This window comes from Chrysoperla carnea, chromosome 1 (genome assembly GCF_905475395.1).
Source record: "Chrysoperla carnea chromosome 1, inChrCarn1.1, whole genome shotgun sequence".
NCBI lineage: Eukaryota > Metazoa > Arthropoda > Insecta > Neuroptera > Chrysopidae > Chrysoperla > Chrysoperla carnea.
In genome coordinates this window covers 107,967,113-107,987,279 of record NC_058337.1, presented here as the reverse complement: position 1 = coordinate 107,987,279, position 20,167 = coordinate 107,967,113, and the positions used below count along the sequence as shown (strand labels likewise).

General features: G+C 27.5%; 1 protein-coding gene and 1 long non-coding RNA gene across 2 annotated transcripts in view; both read left to right on the top strand.

Moving 5' to 3' along the window:
- LOC123301867 (homeotic protein ultrabithorax) overlaps positions 1–20,167 on the top strand; it is a 275,081-nt gene that overhangs the window by 140,726 nt on the left and 114,188 nt on the right. The window lies entirely within an intron of this gene.
- On the top strand, positions 15,860–16,623 carry LOC123301874. The gene is made up of 3 exons (XR_006535449.1): positions 15,860–15,919; positions 16,414–16,494; positions 16,559–16,623. It is a non-coding gene; the product is annotated as an uncharacterized LOC123301874 (long non-coding RNA).

The following is a 20,167-nucleotide window of genomic DNA, read 5'->3' as shown; positions in this document are numbered from 1 at the left end:
TTAATAGATTTAAGACGTTTATAAAATTAATAAATTTTTATTAAATTTGCATTCTTAGATTAGGTAGTAGGTACCTGTAATAAAATATATACAATAAAAAACGCCCAAAAAGGACTCTCACTTTGATACTTTATATACCTACTATTAGTACTTGTTAGAAAAATTAGTGTATGATTTTTTAATGATTTTTATGATTACAGAAGTAATGTGAAGTATTCTAAACAATAAAATTATTAATAACAGGTTAGATTCAAAGATAAGATTATTATGTTATATAATACTATTGTATGTATGTGCATATAAATAAAATATTAGTCTCAATTATAATTTTAGGTCCGTACACATAAAAAGTAATTAAATAATTAATATAATTTTTTTGTTTGAAACCGGCAATCAAATTATAATTATTTTTATTAAAATTACTTAAAATATTTAATTTTCACACATAACTTAATATTTTTGATGTTTAGTCTTATATATAATAAAATTAAGTTCTTAATTTTAATTTTTTTTTGTTATACTTCAAAAATCACTTTAATAACATTAAATGGTGTACATTATTTGTGACTCTTTTAACCGTAAAATTGTATAATCGAAAGTGTGTTCTAATGATTTTAAATTTCATAGTCTAAAACGTGATGACACTGAAATTTGAAGAGAGAACATGATTTAACTAGAAACGCAGAAAATGCACTTTCAAGAAACACATTCATAATTTTAGCTATAGAATGGATTCAATTATCGCCTAGAATCTTTTAATAGAGAAACAGTTGCGTGAATTCAAAGGATATAGCCATCTTTTTTACATGTGATACAATTTCTATCGCACATGAGGTAGTTGAATCGCAGTCTCATGAACTAATACAAACACCAAATTGTATTCCTTGGCCATTATACGTTTTTTTTTTTTTTTTTTACTAAAAAGTTCAACCTATATTTTTCTATAACATAAATTAGTTTTTCAAAATTCTTAAACAGTAAAAAATAATCACTGGATTGAAGAAAACACGTTCCTTGGCTTTTGGTGTTAGCGATTTCAATAACTCAAGAAAGTAAGTATTTCAATGCTTATAGAATAAAGTGAAGCAAGTTATTAATTAAGTTCTCTATTCTCGTTTATAAATTGCACCAATCCGTAATTTTTCTAAAAATATTTGTCAAAAAGATCACTTCCGTGTTATGTAATAGAAAACACACTTCTTCTTAAATTACTGCGTTTGTTTATTTATCATTGTAAATATTTTAACAGATTAAATCTTTATAATTAGCAAACTTTTATCGATTTCTATTCAGAAAAAAATCCAATTAAATATAAATAATTTATAAATAATAAAACCAATAAATTACAATATTGATAGTAAAATTAATTGAATTGTCAATCGTTTATCTATATAATTGAATTAATAAATGCTGCATTTTTTAGATAAAAAATATAAAATGTGTACATACATAAACTCAATTATGCAATGAATATTAATATAAATTTATAATTTAAAATATTGTAGATAATTTATCATAATATTTTAAAATTTGTGAAAGTTACTGCAATTTTCCAGAATTAAATAAAGATTAAATAAACAGGATAGAAATGTTTATAAAAAATATATCTTTACATTAATTGGGTGATTCATTCGTGTGCGCGGACGGAAATTTCAGTTTACAATTTTTATATCGTTAAAGTGTCATCAAAGTGTTTTTCCTTTTAATTTCGTACGATGTTTTAATTTATTTTGTTTATTATTTCCGCTAGGCTAATCAAAAATAAAAAGTAACCTGATATCGAAATGTATGAAATTATTTTTTGGCCTAGAAATCAGTCATATTTATTAAAAAAATTACCCAAAAAAATATAAGTAAATCTAAAATTTCAAATAAATTATTTGTAAATCACTTCATTCTAAAGCCTTTAACAGGCTAAATAGATACGGAAAATACAAAAAGTATGATCGCATTTGAAATGCCATTTGCAAATCACTACCCGTAATAAAAAATATTAGTTAGTTATGAATTTTTATTACCGAAGTCTCCAATTTACCAAAACATCATTTTAAAATCGCGCCTATTAAAAAAAGATAATTTTGAGAACACGATATAATTAAATTGATTGTTATTAAATGAATGTAAAACTCAGTAATATTCATGCCATAGCCTCATTCAAGACAAAACTTTACAGAAATTACCCTCAAACTGGTTAAATTTTCAACAATAAAAATAATAATTATTAAATTTAATATTTTATTAAACATAAAAATTGCATAGTAAGTAAGAGCTTTACGGGTAATAACTTACAACAGATGCTCTTATTAATTAAATAAGTTTTCAAAACATTTACTCTCTACTTCTAAAATTCTAATTCAAGAAAAACATTATAAGATATATGCAAGAAAATTAAAAAACAAAATAAGTTTTATTTTAAAATAAAAATTTATTACACAAAAATAATATTTAATAAGATGGCAGCCATATTAACAAACAAAAACGCAAAGCAACGAACGCAGTACGTAAAAACACACATTGAAAGATAGAACGGGCATTCAAAATAATATCAAAAATAAATACATATAAAAAAAAACACTGCTTAAATCAAAAAAATTTAATTTAAAACACTTTAAAAATTAATTTAAATCAAATCAATTTCTTTAATTCACAATTTTAACCAAAAAATATGTTGAAAAATATACACACCAAAATATAAATGCTTTTGTGTTTTCTTTCTATAATATGTGTAATACCAATATGGCTGCCATTCGATGTGACGTCATGAGTGTAGTGTGTGTATATTCGTTGCATCATGGCATCATCATATGCTGAATATATTCGTGTGTGTATAATATAAGGTTTTTGTACAACCGGTTTTTCAGTTCAGTGTTTTTGTTTCGCTGTATGGTATTCTTACGCATGCGTTTTTTTCATATGACGGTCACATAGCAGGAGGCCTGTTTTGTTACATGATGTCTGATCTACTGACTATGCCCAAAGGGTATATATTCTTCATGGCGGGAAGCTTTTGGTAAAACAATTTTATATATGGTTTTTTTTTTCTTGAAATTTTTAATTGGAATAAATTTTTCTGTTATTTTAATTCAATTTTTTTTTAATTTATCCCATTTTATTTTCTTTTATCCAATTTTTTCTTATATTAACTATTGAATTTGTAAATTTTTTTAAAGCTCTTTTTTTTTTTAAATTTTAAAGCTCTTAAAATTCTTTTACTATAGAATTGGAAATTTTTTTCTTCTTAAAAAAATTGCTAACAAGGTGTCCCTTGGTTTTTCATATTTTTGAATCCTTATTCTTTTAGTTTATGAGAGTTTCATTATTTGGATAAAATTTATAATCGAAATAGTTACACAACATACCTGATAAGAAGACTTCAAGTCTCCTCCTGAGATAATGGCTCAATCGTGTATTAAAAATGCAAATATCTATACCCTAATTTACATGTCCAAAAAAACACGTCATTCCATAAGTGGGAACGTAAAAGTCCTTGTATATACAGGATGTCACACGGAATTTTAAGTGCATTTTGACACTTGAATGGATTCTTCACATTAAGTGGATCAAGTTTGGTAGTTTCTGTTTCTTCCTTACACGCTTAAATGAGGTTCCGTTTTAACGGACTATAAACAAATTTAAAATTGGTCGATTTTTTCCTACCAAGTAGTATAGCAACTATATTCTACACTGTAATTAAATCTACTTCTATAAAAGAAACATCTTTTTTTAACCATTTTTTGTTAAAATTCAGCCATTTTATCTTTCCATAGGATATACTATTGTATAATGGCATTTTACAGTTTGATAATATCTTTATAGTTGCAATTATGGTGGAAGAAACGAAAAGTTTAATATTTTAAATTTGAATATACAATTATCAGTTCAACTGAGAAGTCAAATATACAAAGACTAAAAATCCTTACAAATGAAATACCTGCTTATAAAACAAATATAAAAATCTATCTATTATACAATTCGTTAAGCAATTTTTAAGTCACCTTATAACAAAAAGTGCTTCTATATGAATTTCGAATGAAATAAAAATCATGCCTTAGGCTCAGAGCATCTCTCCATTATGGAATTAATTGATTTAAAACTTTATTTATTATATAGTCAAATTGCCTGATTTTCGAAGCCCTTATTCGACACATTTGTAATCGTACCAAAGGTACACATAGCCACGTCGCGTTCTTGTAAAACGACTTGAACCAATTTAAATTTTACGGTTAATTTCACCATATTGTCTAAAAGTGATTATTCTTGGCCACTCTATATCTTCCGTACATTTGTAAAAGGTAACGTTTGAATTCATTCCACGAATAGTAAAAAGATTTTTTTTTTGTTAATAGAGTCGGAATGTTTAAATTATTAGCGGCCAAAAGTATAAGTATATACACTGAGAGTTGAGGTATATGTTTAGGTAAGTTATTGCCTGGTCCATATAGAACCCGTCCTTATTAAAACACTAAACACAACTCTAAAGCACAATATGACTTGAAGGTATACTCTACCTATATACACATAATAGAATACGAATTTCAATAGGTAAAAAAAAAAAACGTTTTTTTTATACCCTAAATATTTTGAAAAAAAATATATCGTTAGTTTTAGCTCGTTAGTTTTATTCGAAATCTTGGATTAAACAGTTCGTATTTAGTGTAGTGATTTTTTGTTGTGTTTCAAGTGTTTTCCGAGTGTGCATTATGCAGTGGTGGAAAAATTTGTTTTTACAAATTAGGTAAAATTATATATAATGATATTTAGCGTTAATTTAGTTCGAATGAACGAAGAGTTTTAAAAACATGTACACATGTATTATAAAAGCTTGTGTAAAGTGAGATGGGTTATATTTACGACTGCAGTAATGTTTATGAGGCTGGAGACTTATTTTTCTCTGTATAACAGCATATATAGTAGTCGAGAATGGGAGGTCATATAACAAAACAAAATCAATACTGAAAAAGCATTCAACAATAAAGCCATACAGCAATTTTATCTTTTCGAATTATTGACGGAATAACCGAAGCACAAAATTTTTATGTTTATAAATACTTCAATTTTAAATTGTTTGTAAATTTTTAATCTTTTGAAAATAAATCATCTCTAAGAAAGCTTTTGAGTTCATTAGCCGCTATGAATATCAAACTTTTGATATTGACAGTTATAATTTCAAATCTCAGGCAGTAATTATATGTTGTTTGGGAGATATGAAAAATCCCATACCGATCAAATCTTAGGACAAAAAGCTTTTAATGTCCTAAAAAAATAATTTTGTAGCAGTCACTCAAACATGACGATTTGTAAGAGTTTAAGGTGCTTATTATAAAAATTGAGTTGCAAGATTTCACCCAAACAAACATAGTTACATACAACTTTGAGGTGCTCCGAATCATTGTTGATATTTTATTTTGAGCGCCTCAAACTTTTACAATTAGTAATTAAAATTAGTTCCTACTATTTAGAACAATAAAATCTTGCTCTTTAAAAAGTATTTTTTATTTAAATTTTTTTATTTAAGACTAAAAAAAAGGTATAATTATAGCAGTATCTGGCCATGTATTACCATCTAAGCTAAAGGTGTATGCAAAATTTCAGCTAAATCGGTTGAGGATAACTTCTTCAAAATTGAGTTCCAAGATTTCACCCGAAAAAACATACATATATCAAATATGGTGGAAGCGAAGGGAATTTACCTCTGCGTACAGGAAAATAGATGAATGAAGTGCATAAGAAGGTGTTACAACAGGTCTTTGTGCATCTAAGTTGTTTTAAGTTCAAAATTTTAAAATTATACGGCTTATTCTGAGATATTTTGGCTGGTTTTGATAATGTTCTGTACTTCCAATATTATGTTTTTCAGTTTTTAAAATTTTTTAACATTTGAAACAAAATCTTGAATGTTTCAATCATTAATATTATACAGAACAAATGTATGTTTTCCTTCATCAAAATTTTCTGTACTATTTAAATTTATATTTCCTGGAAAAATTCATCGAAAATTGTTTTCATCCACTTGATAAAGCCCTTTATATTATATAGATAACTATGTCACTATGTCGGCTATGACCAATATTTGAAAACGGACACTGTATAATAAAAAAAACTGATGTTTTTATAGTTGATATGAACATTTCTCTCCTCCTCCAATTCTAAATGTTACAATGAAACCGGGAATAATACAGGATATGTTCAAATTAACAAACATGCTCAGTTAGATTATAAAAGCTAACCCTTAGTCAAGTCGTGTTGTAATGTAAAGATATATGAATGTAAAAATATGTTAGGTGAATTTTATTATTTTTTTATTTGAATGTTGGTAGTAAAAATACATAAAAATGATTAATTAGTTTTTACGGGGATTCATAAATGTATTATTTTCCTTGGATAAAATTATTGCAACTGTGCTATTATTCCGCTCAATTCATATTCGGGATATTCTCAGGTGCTTTAAAATTAAAAGGATAATATTGCTGCCCCGAAAATCGTGTCTTTATAGAAAAAAGTGAAGTAGATTGGTACATATTTGTATAATATTTACTGCGTAGCTACGTGATTTCTAATGCAATATGTCTACGTAATATTTACTGGGTACTTGAGTAATATTGCGTTGCATCTCCCTGTATTTATATTTTGTTCATATAGTTAAGGAGATATGCAAAGATTGAATAATACTAGGGATTTCATTAAAACTTTATAAATAAATTTTTTGATTAACGAAGTTTTCAAAAATCACAAAAAATTCGTAGGTCATCGGGCTATTTATTTTTATTTTATCGTTGAAAAAATGATGAATAATATAGGCTATCCTTTTCAATTGGATTTTTCTATATCAAAAAATCTAGAGAGTGTGATAAAAAACTATCTTAAATATTTAGAAAATTTTTTAGTTTGTTATAATACCATAAAAATATAACGTTGTCGATGATATAACAACAAAATTTTAATTTAATTATTAGTTCATCGAAGATCCATCACTTGATGAACAGAGACGACTATAGTTAGAGTATTGATGATTGTAGAGCGATATTTATATTATCAAATTTATAAGCAGCACAACATGATAATTAGTTTGATAGTGATGTTGGAATAAACATTTTCTATCAATTTCGCATTTCGTATCAAAATAAAAGGGTGTTTCAAACTCGCATCTTAAACTATGTTTGACCTACATATATATATAAAACCATTTCCATGGCCTCAATAAAATATTACCACTTTAATAATAGCTAAATATCCCTTAAAATAATAATAATAGTACCAACCAAAACACAATAATGACAAAAAACACTATACACTATTGTAATATATCTTACAAAACTCGATGATTCTAAAACATACCTAACCCTCTCAACTATTGTTTACTAAAACATTGTGGTTGAACATTTATCAGATTTAAAAGATTATCTTAATTATAATTCTCTATAGTAAATTAACTCTAAGGTGAGCTGTGTATAATTTAAAGTATAGAAACTAGTAAAACTATTTTAGTTCTAAGAATAAAATGAACATGTATAGTTTGTGTTGTGTCGACACAACGTTCGAGCAAGGTATCTAAAGAGTTTTCCATTAAGAGTGTCTGAACTTCAAACTATAGGAATTTGTGCTTGAGCTATCCCCATCACATATTATAAATGAGAAAGTAAGGATGTTTGTTTGTTTGTCTGCTTGTTACGCTTTCACGAAAAACTACCGAACAGATTTGAATACAACTGTACAACAATATAGCGCATACATTAGAATAACACATGAGCTATAATTTATAAAGACGAATTTAAAAGAAATTGCATTTAATCTGCGGCGGGTATTAAGCTAGTCAAAAATATTTTGAAGCAGTATTTTATGGAAATTTGTTTGAAGGTATGCAAAGTTTTTTAAAAGGAGTTTTCAGTTCAAGCTACTTTCTGTATACTACCAGGCGAGTACCCACTACTAAAATTTTATGGAAAAAGAAATTGTAAATAAAAAAATTAAACATGTATGTATTTCAGCGAGACTGTACAAACAACACACGTTTTTGGCGCTATTTTGTTTAAGAATCATAACAATAAATTATATTAAAATATAAAGAAGATTACATAAATAATGTAGAAAGTGTTTACGGACGAAAAATATTCCGATTATCGAGACTCTATTACCTATACATGATTTTCAATGACCCTAAACGTCAGTGTGATTCAACTATTCATCATTTGGTAAGAAATTTTTAATCAACCAAATCAGAAAACACGTGTATATCACTGAAACGTGAAGTGAATTGTCTATAAATATAATACAAACAATGTCATCGATGATATCGAGTCAAACTTATGCGATCGAAAAACTAAAAATGAAACTTAAATTAAATTTATTTGTGGTATAATGATATCCTGAACCCTATAAAATATTCTATATATACGCAATAAATATTATATTTTTATACACAAGGTGAAAATTATATAGTTCGGACATTCTTTATGGAAAACCTTTTATGTATACAATATATACCTGCTTGAGTATCATACAAGGGTGGTTTAGTTTGTTCCTTGTAAACGTGAAAGTGTATTATAATCAGGTATTGTTGAGTTTGGCGACCGCTAAGTATATAGGGTGTATCGTTAAAATTGAAAATTATTCGAGATTCTTCGCGTAAGATGAAAGAAAAACGTTACAAGTAGACCTATGACACTTTTCATTTTCCAGATGATAAATTTTCGAAGAATTTATATTGCTCATTGTCAGTGGTATTTCGACCACTTTTGTTAGAACCGTTCTTTGATTGCTTTAACTTTTTTTGATGAGTTATCATGATACATTTTAACCTCCTGAAAGGAGGAAAATGTCACCTTTGTTACGTTCCTTTAATTAACAATCTATTTAATTAATTTATTTTGAAAAATATAATTTTCTTATTTAAAATTACAATAAGCTTAGTTTTTATGAATGTTTTTTTCCAGATATTTTGAGTTGAAAGATAATTTGGTGAGATTTTTTTTACAGGCATTTCAAAATGGCGCTTTACTTAGCTCATCCTTAAATTTTCTTTTAGAATTTTTTATTAATAAGCATCTTCTCAAAAACGACAGTTATTAGTAAATTTCCTTTTTACAATTACGCTATTACACTTGAATGCGGAAAATTTTACTAGCAACAATATTATAAGAGCATATAAATAGTATTTAGTGGCAAATAGTATAATTTATGTATATAAATATAGATATATATTTTGTGGTATTTGCATAGGTTTTAAATCACGCGCGTATAAACAAAAGGGTCGACGCTAGCGGGCTCTGTGCGCGTCGTCCGGGTAACCACGATGCCTGTGGTGACGGCGTCTGTCCGTCCGATACCTCTATCTCTGTATATATATTCTATACATTATACAACAGTAGTATATAATATATGTATACATGTTTTACTTGCACATATATAAAATGTTACAAACAAAATGTAGTAGTACATCGAAGACTCTTGTACCTTGAATCACAATATATATTGTTTTAAGACTTTTTTTTTAATACAATGAAAACTTCTGTGGGAAATATTTTATTTTCATTTAATTCAATTTTATCAGTTGATTGGAAAATCATTTTTCGTAGTTTCAATCCGTCATTATGTCAATAGTTAATTTAGTTAATAGTTTATTCATAAAAAAATAAGCAATAAATGCAAAAACTTTTACTCCGTCTCCCAATAAATTTTATTTCTATTTTACTTGAAAATAGGACCATTCTTTTGGCGTTTACCTTAAGAATTTTACACTTTTTGACTTCAATTATAACATTTAGTATCAAATTATTGATTACACTTGAAAAAAATATGAGCAAATACTAAACAATCAATCTTTATAATAACAATCTTTACTTGCACTTGTATCAAAATATGTAAAAGCTATTTAAGGGCAAATTTGAAATGTATTTTGATCCATACCATTCTTTTGTTTTTAAAAATATCAAATTTATGTACATACTAAAAATACTACGTAAAAATAGTTGTTGCCTCACAGGAAAAGGATGATTCAAGGTATATTACCCTCAAGGTACAATATTTAACCCTGTGTCTAGTAAACCCTTCTCCACCACCACTACCACGATAGCTCTCTTATAACGCGCTACACTGGTGTTTATATGTACATATATTGTTGTTTATATTTAAACAATATATTTATTTCTAATTTATATATCTACCCTGAATATGTATACAACTTAGTTATATTACATTTTAACTAACCTAACTTAATTTATTATGTTTTCGAATAATTACGTTTGTACAGGGCATGGTTTAGGATATATATAAAACCGACGATATCATTGATGTTTATATTTAGCTTGAATAGTAATTTTCCGGTTAAGTTTGTTCAAATACTTGGGCCGGGTATGTATTTCCATTTATTTGCTTCAATTAATCAGTAAAAAAAATTACAATGAAAGTATTTGATAGATTTTAAAATGGATTCGTTTTTAAATTTAACTTTAAAACCGATTCAAAAAAGGCCAAGAATTTGAAAAACACAATATTTAAAGCGTTACTTTTTGAAGTAAACGTTTGTGAATTATCAGAGTTGACTATAAATGTTTTTTTGGAGAGGTTCTAAAAGGTTACTGACCCATTGAACGCACTAAATACTAGTCTATGTATCCAACTTTGTGAATCTTCGTTGGTGATCTATTTTTAATATACACATCACTGATTTTGAATATATATTATGATGGGAATAAAACAAACAAAAAAAATTTTGTTTTATTATCCAAAAATTTTAATTAAGTTGTTTTGCGTAAGTTATTTGTTTTAATATTTTGTTGTGTAGTTTAGTTTGCTATAGCTGCACACACACCGAACTGAATTGTAGGAAAATATTTATTGTATCGAGTTTATATTTTATAAAAAAATATTTGTACATATATAGACAATAGTAGTGTAGTGTTTGGTTATGATCATGGGGTATTAGCAGCCAAGCGCTCGTGTATGATAGTCTTGGAGCCCATCGGCGTATGTTTATCCCAACAACTTTTATACCAACAAAAATTCTTGAAAATAGCGTGTTTATTTTAACGTCGCCCGAAAAGTTTTGATCGTTTCTTCACTTTGACGGATATTCGATTATTTTTTTCTTTTATTTGAAATGTTCTCGGAAATCAAAATATCTTCCTAGCAGAAAAATGTAAAAAAAACGAATGTCCGAAAAAATAAAAGGAAAATTTTGAAGTCGCTTTAAAAAGAACGCTCCACTTATTAGCATTTTCGTAAATGAAAGGTGTATTTATCAATAAAAATTTATTGGTACAAAAATTGGAATCGTTTCTGAGAGCTTATTTGAAGAAGGTGACGGAGTTTCTTTTTGGCTTAAAACTGAATGTGGGTATGTCAGTCATTTTCAAGTAGTCCGAATTTGCTTGGCCCCATTTTTTTCAGTGTCGCAAAAAAATTTTGTCCCATTCAATTACTCTACCTAATAAAATAACACAAACGCGATTGAAATAAATTTTGCTTATAATTCCCTCAGTATCAAAAATTTTCATATATAAAATAGTAGTTACTTTGAGCATAGTTTAGCCACACACTAATAGGGAAAATTGTTAGTTTGTCTTTTAACAAAAGCTCATTCATAGAACAAAGGATAGAGAGAAATTATTACTAATAGCTATGTACAACCAAGATGACAGTCATCAAAGATTTGTTTGCATCTCTTTCTAGCAAAAAAAGCATGGAGTTATGGCCAACATAGAATATGACGTCAAATACTATGTTTATTTACTCTGTCTAATTAGTAGTTTAAAATGCTTATGTTATCCGTTTTTCTTGGTCGATTTTAATTTTTTTTAACTTCTTGTCGTCTGATTTACGGTATTTTCATATTTTGTCACTAAATGTTGGAAAAAATCATTGTTATTCTGTATTTCTAGAGGTGACAGGTAATATATATTGCTGATGTGCACCAAGACTATTTGGTTATAATCACATGGGTATTAGCAGCCAAGTGCTCGTGTGTTGTACAGTTGTTTTATTAACGATTTTTTATTTTCGATGGTCTCTGTGTTGTAGGTATTTTATATTTTTCGCGGAGGATTATTTATTTACTGTGTTTTTTTTTTTTTTTTTTTTTTATAACAATATTTTATAGAAGAGGGGATTTTTTATTTCATACATATTTAAATGATGTTTTTGTTTTTAAATAAAAAATATATTGTTAACAGCTTGGTTTTGAATAAAAAAAGTTATGGGTTTTTGTTGGCCACAAAATATTGTTTAAAGTCGAAATTAAAATGAATCGTCTGTAGTAGAAAGTACACATTTTATATCTTGTCAAAAATTTTTATGTCAATGTACGCTATCTTGTTTATTATAACGTGAAATCTAGGATATCAACTAAAATTTTGACGTTTTGACAACAAATTTCATCACAATAGAAAATAATTTGTGAAAAGAATATAATACCCATCCAGCTCATAGGTAATAGAATTAGTTGTTTTTGAAGTGTCTGTTAATTAACTCCGAAAAGCCTATATTTACAAAATGGGAAAATTGACCTAACTTTTCTTTTTCTGAGGTCCAACCAAATTTCGTCGAATTCCAAAAAAAAAATTTTCGTGATTTTTTTATAAAAAATTTACCAAAAAATGGGAAAATTTGTCGCGCTTGTAGATAAACATCATTTTCTAGAGTAATTTAATAATTGGATGAGTATTCCTTGAGATATCTCCTAAAATAGTATACGAAGGGCAATATCTCACTGCAATTTCAGTCAATATCTCAGAAACTAAGTTTTCAATCTCAAAATAAGTCACATTTTCTTGTATTTAACCCCGAACTAAAAAAACAGGTGTTATAAGTTTGACCTCTATATGTGTGTGTGTGTCTTTGGCATCGTAGCGCCTAGCGTAGCGCGTAGCGACTGGATGAACAGATTTTGATGTTTTTGGTTTTGTTTGAAAGGTAATTTAACGGAGAGTGTTCTTAGATATGTTTCAAATATACGAGTTTAGGGTTCCATAACCGAAAAATTTGTCGGAGGTTTTTTAAATTTTGTAAATTTCCCTTGTTACTATGTCCAGTTGACATTTGGCAACAACATAAACTGAAAAATAAGACCATAAAATTATACCATTACTTGATTACTCAAAAATATGATATTCAAAAGTTCATGTTTTTGCCTACAAAATATTTTTCGAATTCAAGCTTGAATACTTTTTCTATTCTAATCTTTCATAGCATTCTAAGCTTCCAGACAATGTTTCAAGTTCAAAAAAGGGCACAATGTTAAACTGTGTTAAACTTTTAATTGAAAACTGTGTTAAACTTTTAATCTCAAACTATATAAATACACGTTTCGACTATTGACGTTAATTTAAGAAAATAAATTTTTAACTGCGAATTTTCGTAAACCAAGAAAATAGATACTTACTATCATAGAATATATTTTATTACAATTTTTTGTATTTTTTTTCAGTGTAAATAAACTTATATTATAATAACGTATTTATAAAAAAATATTTTTTTATCCAAAAATAATCAAATAAATAAACGCATAAATTTATGCAAATTAAATTAACTTTATTAAAATAATAAAGTAATATTAATTGATATAATAAATATTAAAAAGTTTTTCGAATACTTATTTCTATGTAATATTAAGCGATGTACTACGTATCTATATAATGTATATTTAACGAACTTCCAATATAATTTATTAGATTTATCAGTTTTTAAATATTAAATAATAATAATATCTATATAATATTTCTACTTAATAATAATCACGTAATCATCCAAACACTTTATACTTATACTTTAAAATGTTCATTCGTATTAAAAACACATTGGCAATGGTGAATTCTTGTGCATACTCGATCTCAAAATGAAGGGTCTTTAATATTATATAGTTCGTTCAAAAATAACACATAATGCTTATATACGAGTTTCCTTTGAATAGCTTGTCGAATATTTTCATAAAGTAGGCCATTACTTACTCGACAAATGAGATTTGTGAAATTGGCACCTCCATGAACGAATTTTACGTTTATTGTGAGCTTAAGCGTTGAACCAACGTAGGGACATTTTTGACTAACTTCAATTTCGTTTGATCACCCTCTGTTTGGAAAACATTCACGACTCAAAATTATTTCTCATAGCCCATGATCAGCATGGAGAAAATAAGATGGTGGCACTCTCATGAACGAATTTTAATTTAATTGTGAACTCTTTAATTCTTTAATTAATTCAAAATCGTAAGAACACTTTTGACCAACCTAAATTTTCGTTTGACCACCCATCGTTCGATAAATATTCATGATTGAAATAATTTCCTACAGCCTCCACCATAAAATAGCATTGTAGGTTTTCGTCATGAAAATGAACAAATACTCTATATTTATCCTTTGGAAGCGCTTCATAATCGTTCACTCTTTACCGCCCAGGAGCTTCTTTATATGACGATTCGTTAGATAATTTGAGGTGACGAATCCAAGAAAAAAAAAACCATATATACTATTTTAAACTGAAAAACTGCCAATTTTAGGCGCTAAATTGTGGGCCCTTTTTCGAATGGGTTTTAAATTTTTTACGTCAACGTAGCTTGACCTGTCTACTCAATTTAGCTGCATCAATCTACTTTGACTATCTTATAATTCTTTGTGATTTAAAATACAACCACAGGCATTGGAAAGATAAAATGATTCATTAATCAGAAATTCGTAGGTAAACTTGAACGAACTATACTATTGCATTATATTATCAGAACACATATAAAACAAAGTCCCTATTTGACTTTGGTTATAATATTATGTACTTCTTCGATTATTTCTTATCGTAATATTACATTGTACAGTAGCGCAACAAAAACGATAATATTCCGTACGTAGTCGCGTTTGATGATGTGGTCACGCAATCGGATTACAATTACGTGTGTGTTATATTATTTTATGATATTTTATCAATAAATTGTATTTTAAGAAATTCTTTTTTTATTCAACGAAGAAAATAAATATCTGAAATATTTATAACATATTATATGAAGAAAAATTATGCAGTTGAAAATTTTCCGACAACATCGGTGAATGTATAATTTTTGAGGATACTGGGTATTTGAAATAAAATTTCAAATTCGTTTCAATGCCTTATTTTTTGAAGTAGAAATACAAATCAAACTGCACTGTTTCTAGAAAGATACAGGCATAGACAACTAATTATAATATAGATAAGAAACTTGAACTGTTTTTACCATGTGAGTTCCAAAAACTTATCACTCTGTTCAACAGATTTCACTACTGTAGATCAAGTTCTTAATTTATACAGTATAGGCAATGAATATTACAAAAACGTTGTATGTATCACATAAACTTTCTAAATTTCTACAATCATTTTGATCATAGTTGCCTGGTCAAATTTGACAGACTAATACAAAAATTTATCTGAAATAGTGTCAAATAAAATATTAATTAAAAATTAAATAAATATTAAGATGGTTTTTCATTGTTGTGTGAAAGGTTGTGTAAAAACACAGAAGGATATTAGTTTACATGTGATTCCTAAGAATTTTGAGGTAAGTACAAAAATTGTTAACTTGGATAGAAATATTCTTGAAAGACTTAATTTTTCAGAAGTTTAAAAATTGGACAATAGCAATTGGTCGAACGGACATCGAATACTCGAAACGTGAAAACTATCGTGTCTGCGATTTACATTTCGCCGACGAAATGAAACTCTAGGCTTCAACAAGAAAATTGCGAACTAACTTAAAGCCTAATGCTGGCCTTCACTTAAGTAGTAAGTTAAAATCCTTATGTAACTAACGTATGTTTAATTTATTATTGTATGTCGGTCTTATAGAGGAACCACGAATGTAGACACAATTTGATTATAAGGTAATTTTTATTTATTTTAGGTTCACAATTTTTACATGCAGAGACCTCGAACATAAATTTGAACAAAACTGCATCAAAACGACCTGGTGAGTGAATTTAATTGTTAGATACTAACAATTATAATTTAAAAAGTAAATATAAAAATATAGTTATGAGAATAAAAATAAAACCTAAAGAGATATTAAATATTCATTAATGAATTTTTTAACTTGTTATGTATACTGAATAAACCGCCATGAAACACAAGTTTATTTCCTTAAACGCTTGGAAAATTTACCTTGTATTAGCGTTTATTTGAAAGGAGAACTTTTGATAGCGAACCACCATCCAATTCTGTATGATTTTTCATGAGAAGACATATTTTGTGCTCATTTACAATCTGTTTGGATTCAATTATACTTTATTAAATCACAAAAAATGGAATTGTTATTGAAATTTAGGAGCTTTTGTACTTTTTCACTATTTGACACCTAAAATCATAATATTATGTATAAAGAACATGAGTTTTTTAATTGTTGTTCAAAAAATTTTTAATTAATTTTTATCGATAACGGCAAATTTAAATGAAATCAATTTTTAGGATCGCCTATTGCTTCTACGAGTCGAAAGATTATGGCCATAAATATCGAAGAAGAACAAATTCGACCTGCGTTTCAAATAGGTTTGTTGCCAACCTTGTTTCTTTTTTTTCTATTTTATCAAAAATCTATATTTTATTTTCATAGATTTGAAGAAAAAAATGTATTTACTAAAAGAAGGAAATGTGAGAAGGGTGAAAGAACTATCGAAAACACCAAGAAAATATTACCATATTGCGAAAGATATGTTAAAACTTGCTCGAAAGTTGAAAGATAAAAATGAAACATATCTTAAAAGATTGGAAAATGCAAACACGGATGCAAACATTTATTAGTTTTAATTTTAGTTGTAAGAAACACGATTTAAAATTTTTAATTGTAAATAGAATGTTTTTATTTTATACAAGGGTGTTAGTTCAGTAAAATAATACATTGTGGTATGCAAAAGGTCGGGTAGTTTTGATTTTTTCCTATGTTGTTAGTGTTAGGCCCATGACTTAAAATCCAAGTTTTCCACCTCGGGGTGCCAAGGCGCGCCGCAGGGCGCGCCACTTTTTAATGAAATATCGAAAATTTGACCATTCCTAAGTGAAATCTCGCGAACGGTTTATTTTACAGAAAATATTATTTTAATAAATTAATGGGTAATAAATTTGTGACAGTTTAAGCCCAACACCAGGTTTGTAGCGTAAATAATGGCTGAAATACAAACCTTCAAAATAAACCAATTTTTCAAAGATTTGTGAAAATCGTGATTTTTTAAAAATATTTCCACAATATAATTGTTTAATTTAAATCAAACGCCGTATAAATTAATTGTGTATGTTAGTTTATTTGCTATAAAAGAATAAAAGAAAGTATTAATAAAATTATGAAAGAAAGAATGAAAAGTGTGTTTGTAGGAGTCATATATTAACATTTTTTTATCAATGAATGTCCTATTTAGTTAAACAATACAGTACACTTTGGAAGTATTTGTTACAAATAACGATAACAGTATCTATTTAAAGTTTTCGCATTTTTGATGGGCCAGGATGGAAATGCTCAAGCTCTGCCTGATGCTCCTTGTTCTCTTCATCCAGTGGAAAATTTAACTCTCCTATATCTTCATGTTTAGAGTTATTTATTGACGCCAGCATGTCGTCTTCGTCTTCAAAGCTCCCCTCAAACGGATTTATTTCCGAAACGTTTTCGCAAGATTCTCCTAGAGAACAGGTGCATAGAGAAGAACATATAAGACCAGCTTTACGGCAACCACATGAGTTCTTGCACGCTTTCTTACAATTGCAAGATATCATTTTAAGAAGGGATTCAGGAGCTGCATCTCTGGCCATTTTGAGGGGAGAGAGCCCAAATCTGGTAGATACCCAGCCCCATTCAAGAGGGTTTTTCTCTTGACCTAGCCATTTCTGTATCTTAAAAATGATACTTTTAAGCATTAACCATGCACGAACATTCAGATCATTTTAAACAACAAATCTGACAATAACATGACAATAGAATTAATTTGTTTTTACTAAACTACTAACACTCATCTGATCAATTAATAATGCAGGTTTACCAACCTATATCATTGATCCCAATTATCTTAGTTAATTTATTTTGAAGATCTAAAATTCAGCCATTATTTACGCTACAAACCTGGTGTTGGGCTTAAATTGTCACAAATTTATTACCCTTTAATTTATTAAAATAATATTTTCTGTAAAATAAACCGTTCGCGAGATTTCACTTAGGAATGGTCAAATTTTCGATATTTCATTAAAAAGTGGCGCGCCCCGCGGCGCGCCTTGGCACCCCGAGGTGGAAAACTTGGATTTTAAGTCATGGGCTCAACACTAACCACATATCCAAAAATCAAAACTACCCGACCTTTTGCACAGCAACCCCATATTTTAATACATATTTACTGGATTATGTGAGTTCGGAATGTAAATGATATTTTGAGGGGAATAAATTTAAGATTTGCTACTGATAGGATTCAAAAATTAGCTTTACGTAAATATAAGAAATATAAAATTAGACATAAAAGTATAAACACAATTAAAGATTAGTTGTTTAATAAATTTATTTTATAATTTAAAAGCGTTTTTTTTTTCTTTAAAATATTTAATTATTTTTTGTTTTACTGTTTTAAGCACATGATTTGGAAAAAAGATATTTGATAGCATTTCAAATAAAAATTTGATACCAAAACATGTTCTAAAATAGTAAAACAAAAAAAAGTAAAAATTTAAATTAAATTTAAGTATTTAGAATTTGGCATTGAGTATTTTAAAAAAGGCGGTCAATCGATTGAAGCGCTGTCTGGTGAACAGAGTGAGAACTAAATCTCAAGTTTCCTTGGTGATGATAGAGATGCCTATCTATAGTATAATATAAATATTTATTATCTATGGATACAGGTCTATCGTTGATTTTATCAGATTTGTATCTTACGAGATTTCGGAAACAGTAGCTATTTCGTTCATGAATTAAGTAATGTTTAGGTTGGACTTTTTATACCATGTATATAAAATATACCAAGTTATACTAAGTTTAGTCCCAAGTTTGTAACGCTTAAAAATATTGATGCTATGAACAAAATTTTGATATAGGTGTTCATAAAATCACCTTATTAATCCATTTCCGGTTGACAGTCTGTCTGTCTATCGTCTGTCTATCGCCTGTCTGTCGTCTGCTTGTTGTATGTCTGTCGTCTGTCTCTCTGTCATCACGTTAAACCAAAAACAAAAGGAGTAAATAGGTCAAGCATAGCAGCATAGGTTAATTGAGTCTTGAGTCTGTAGCACCCATCTTGTAAACCGTTAGAGATAGAACAAAAGTTTAAATATAAAAAATGTTCCTAATAAAAAACTAAGGAACTTTTCTTTGGTTAATTTTTTGTAAACATCACTGTTTGTCCACAAGGGCAAATTAGGTGCTACTTTTATTGTATGTGTTATATAGGAATATCAGTTATGAATCTGTGGCTTTCTAAGAGTGGATATCTTTCTTTACTTACATGACGTTTCAAAACAAACGATTGAATCATGAACACTGTCTATACATGGTAATTCAACAATTAACTCTGTTAATTGTTTTTTTTCACTTGTTTACGTTTTTAAATTTAAATTTTGTAAAATTTTTCTCGAGAATGCATTAACTGAACCTTGCAATTAAACTTTAGAGAAATTTTTGTTTGTAATAAAATAATTAAATTGTTCTTATATAAAGTATAATATGAAACATTACTATTCCAATAATCTGTATACCAAGGTTTACTTACATGTGTTAAAGATACATATCTTAAGATTTTAAAATATGTTGCATAAAGAATTTCCAATGTTCTGTGTTGTTTAGAAATGTCATTTATAAATATTTTATATTTCTAGATAATATTATTAACATCTTATACAGGTTGATTTTATATAAATGATCGTATGAAATAAAAGCGTATTCTCCAGTTTTACTCTGTTACATTTTCTACTTAGAAAGCTCTTGTTACAGATAATTTCTGCTAAGTTAAGTTTTGTAAAAAATTTTGTTCATTTTATAATGAAAAAGAAATAAATTTTATCAAAACAATAACATTTAATTTTAACTAATTTGTTTAATATCTTGAGAATGAACGAAAATTCGAAAAATCTTAGTATAATATAATAAAATTTGTAGTCATACACCAATAATAAAATTATTTTTAATTATTAATTGTATTTATTGGTAGTATGTACTACCAAAAATCAAATATAAATTCAATGAATAACATTAATTTAA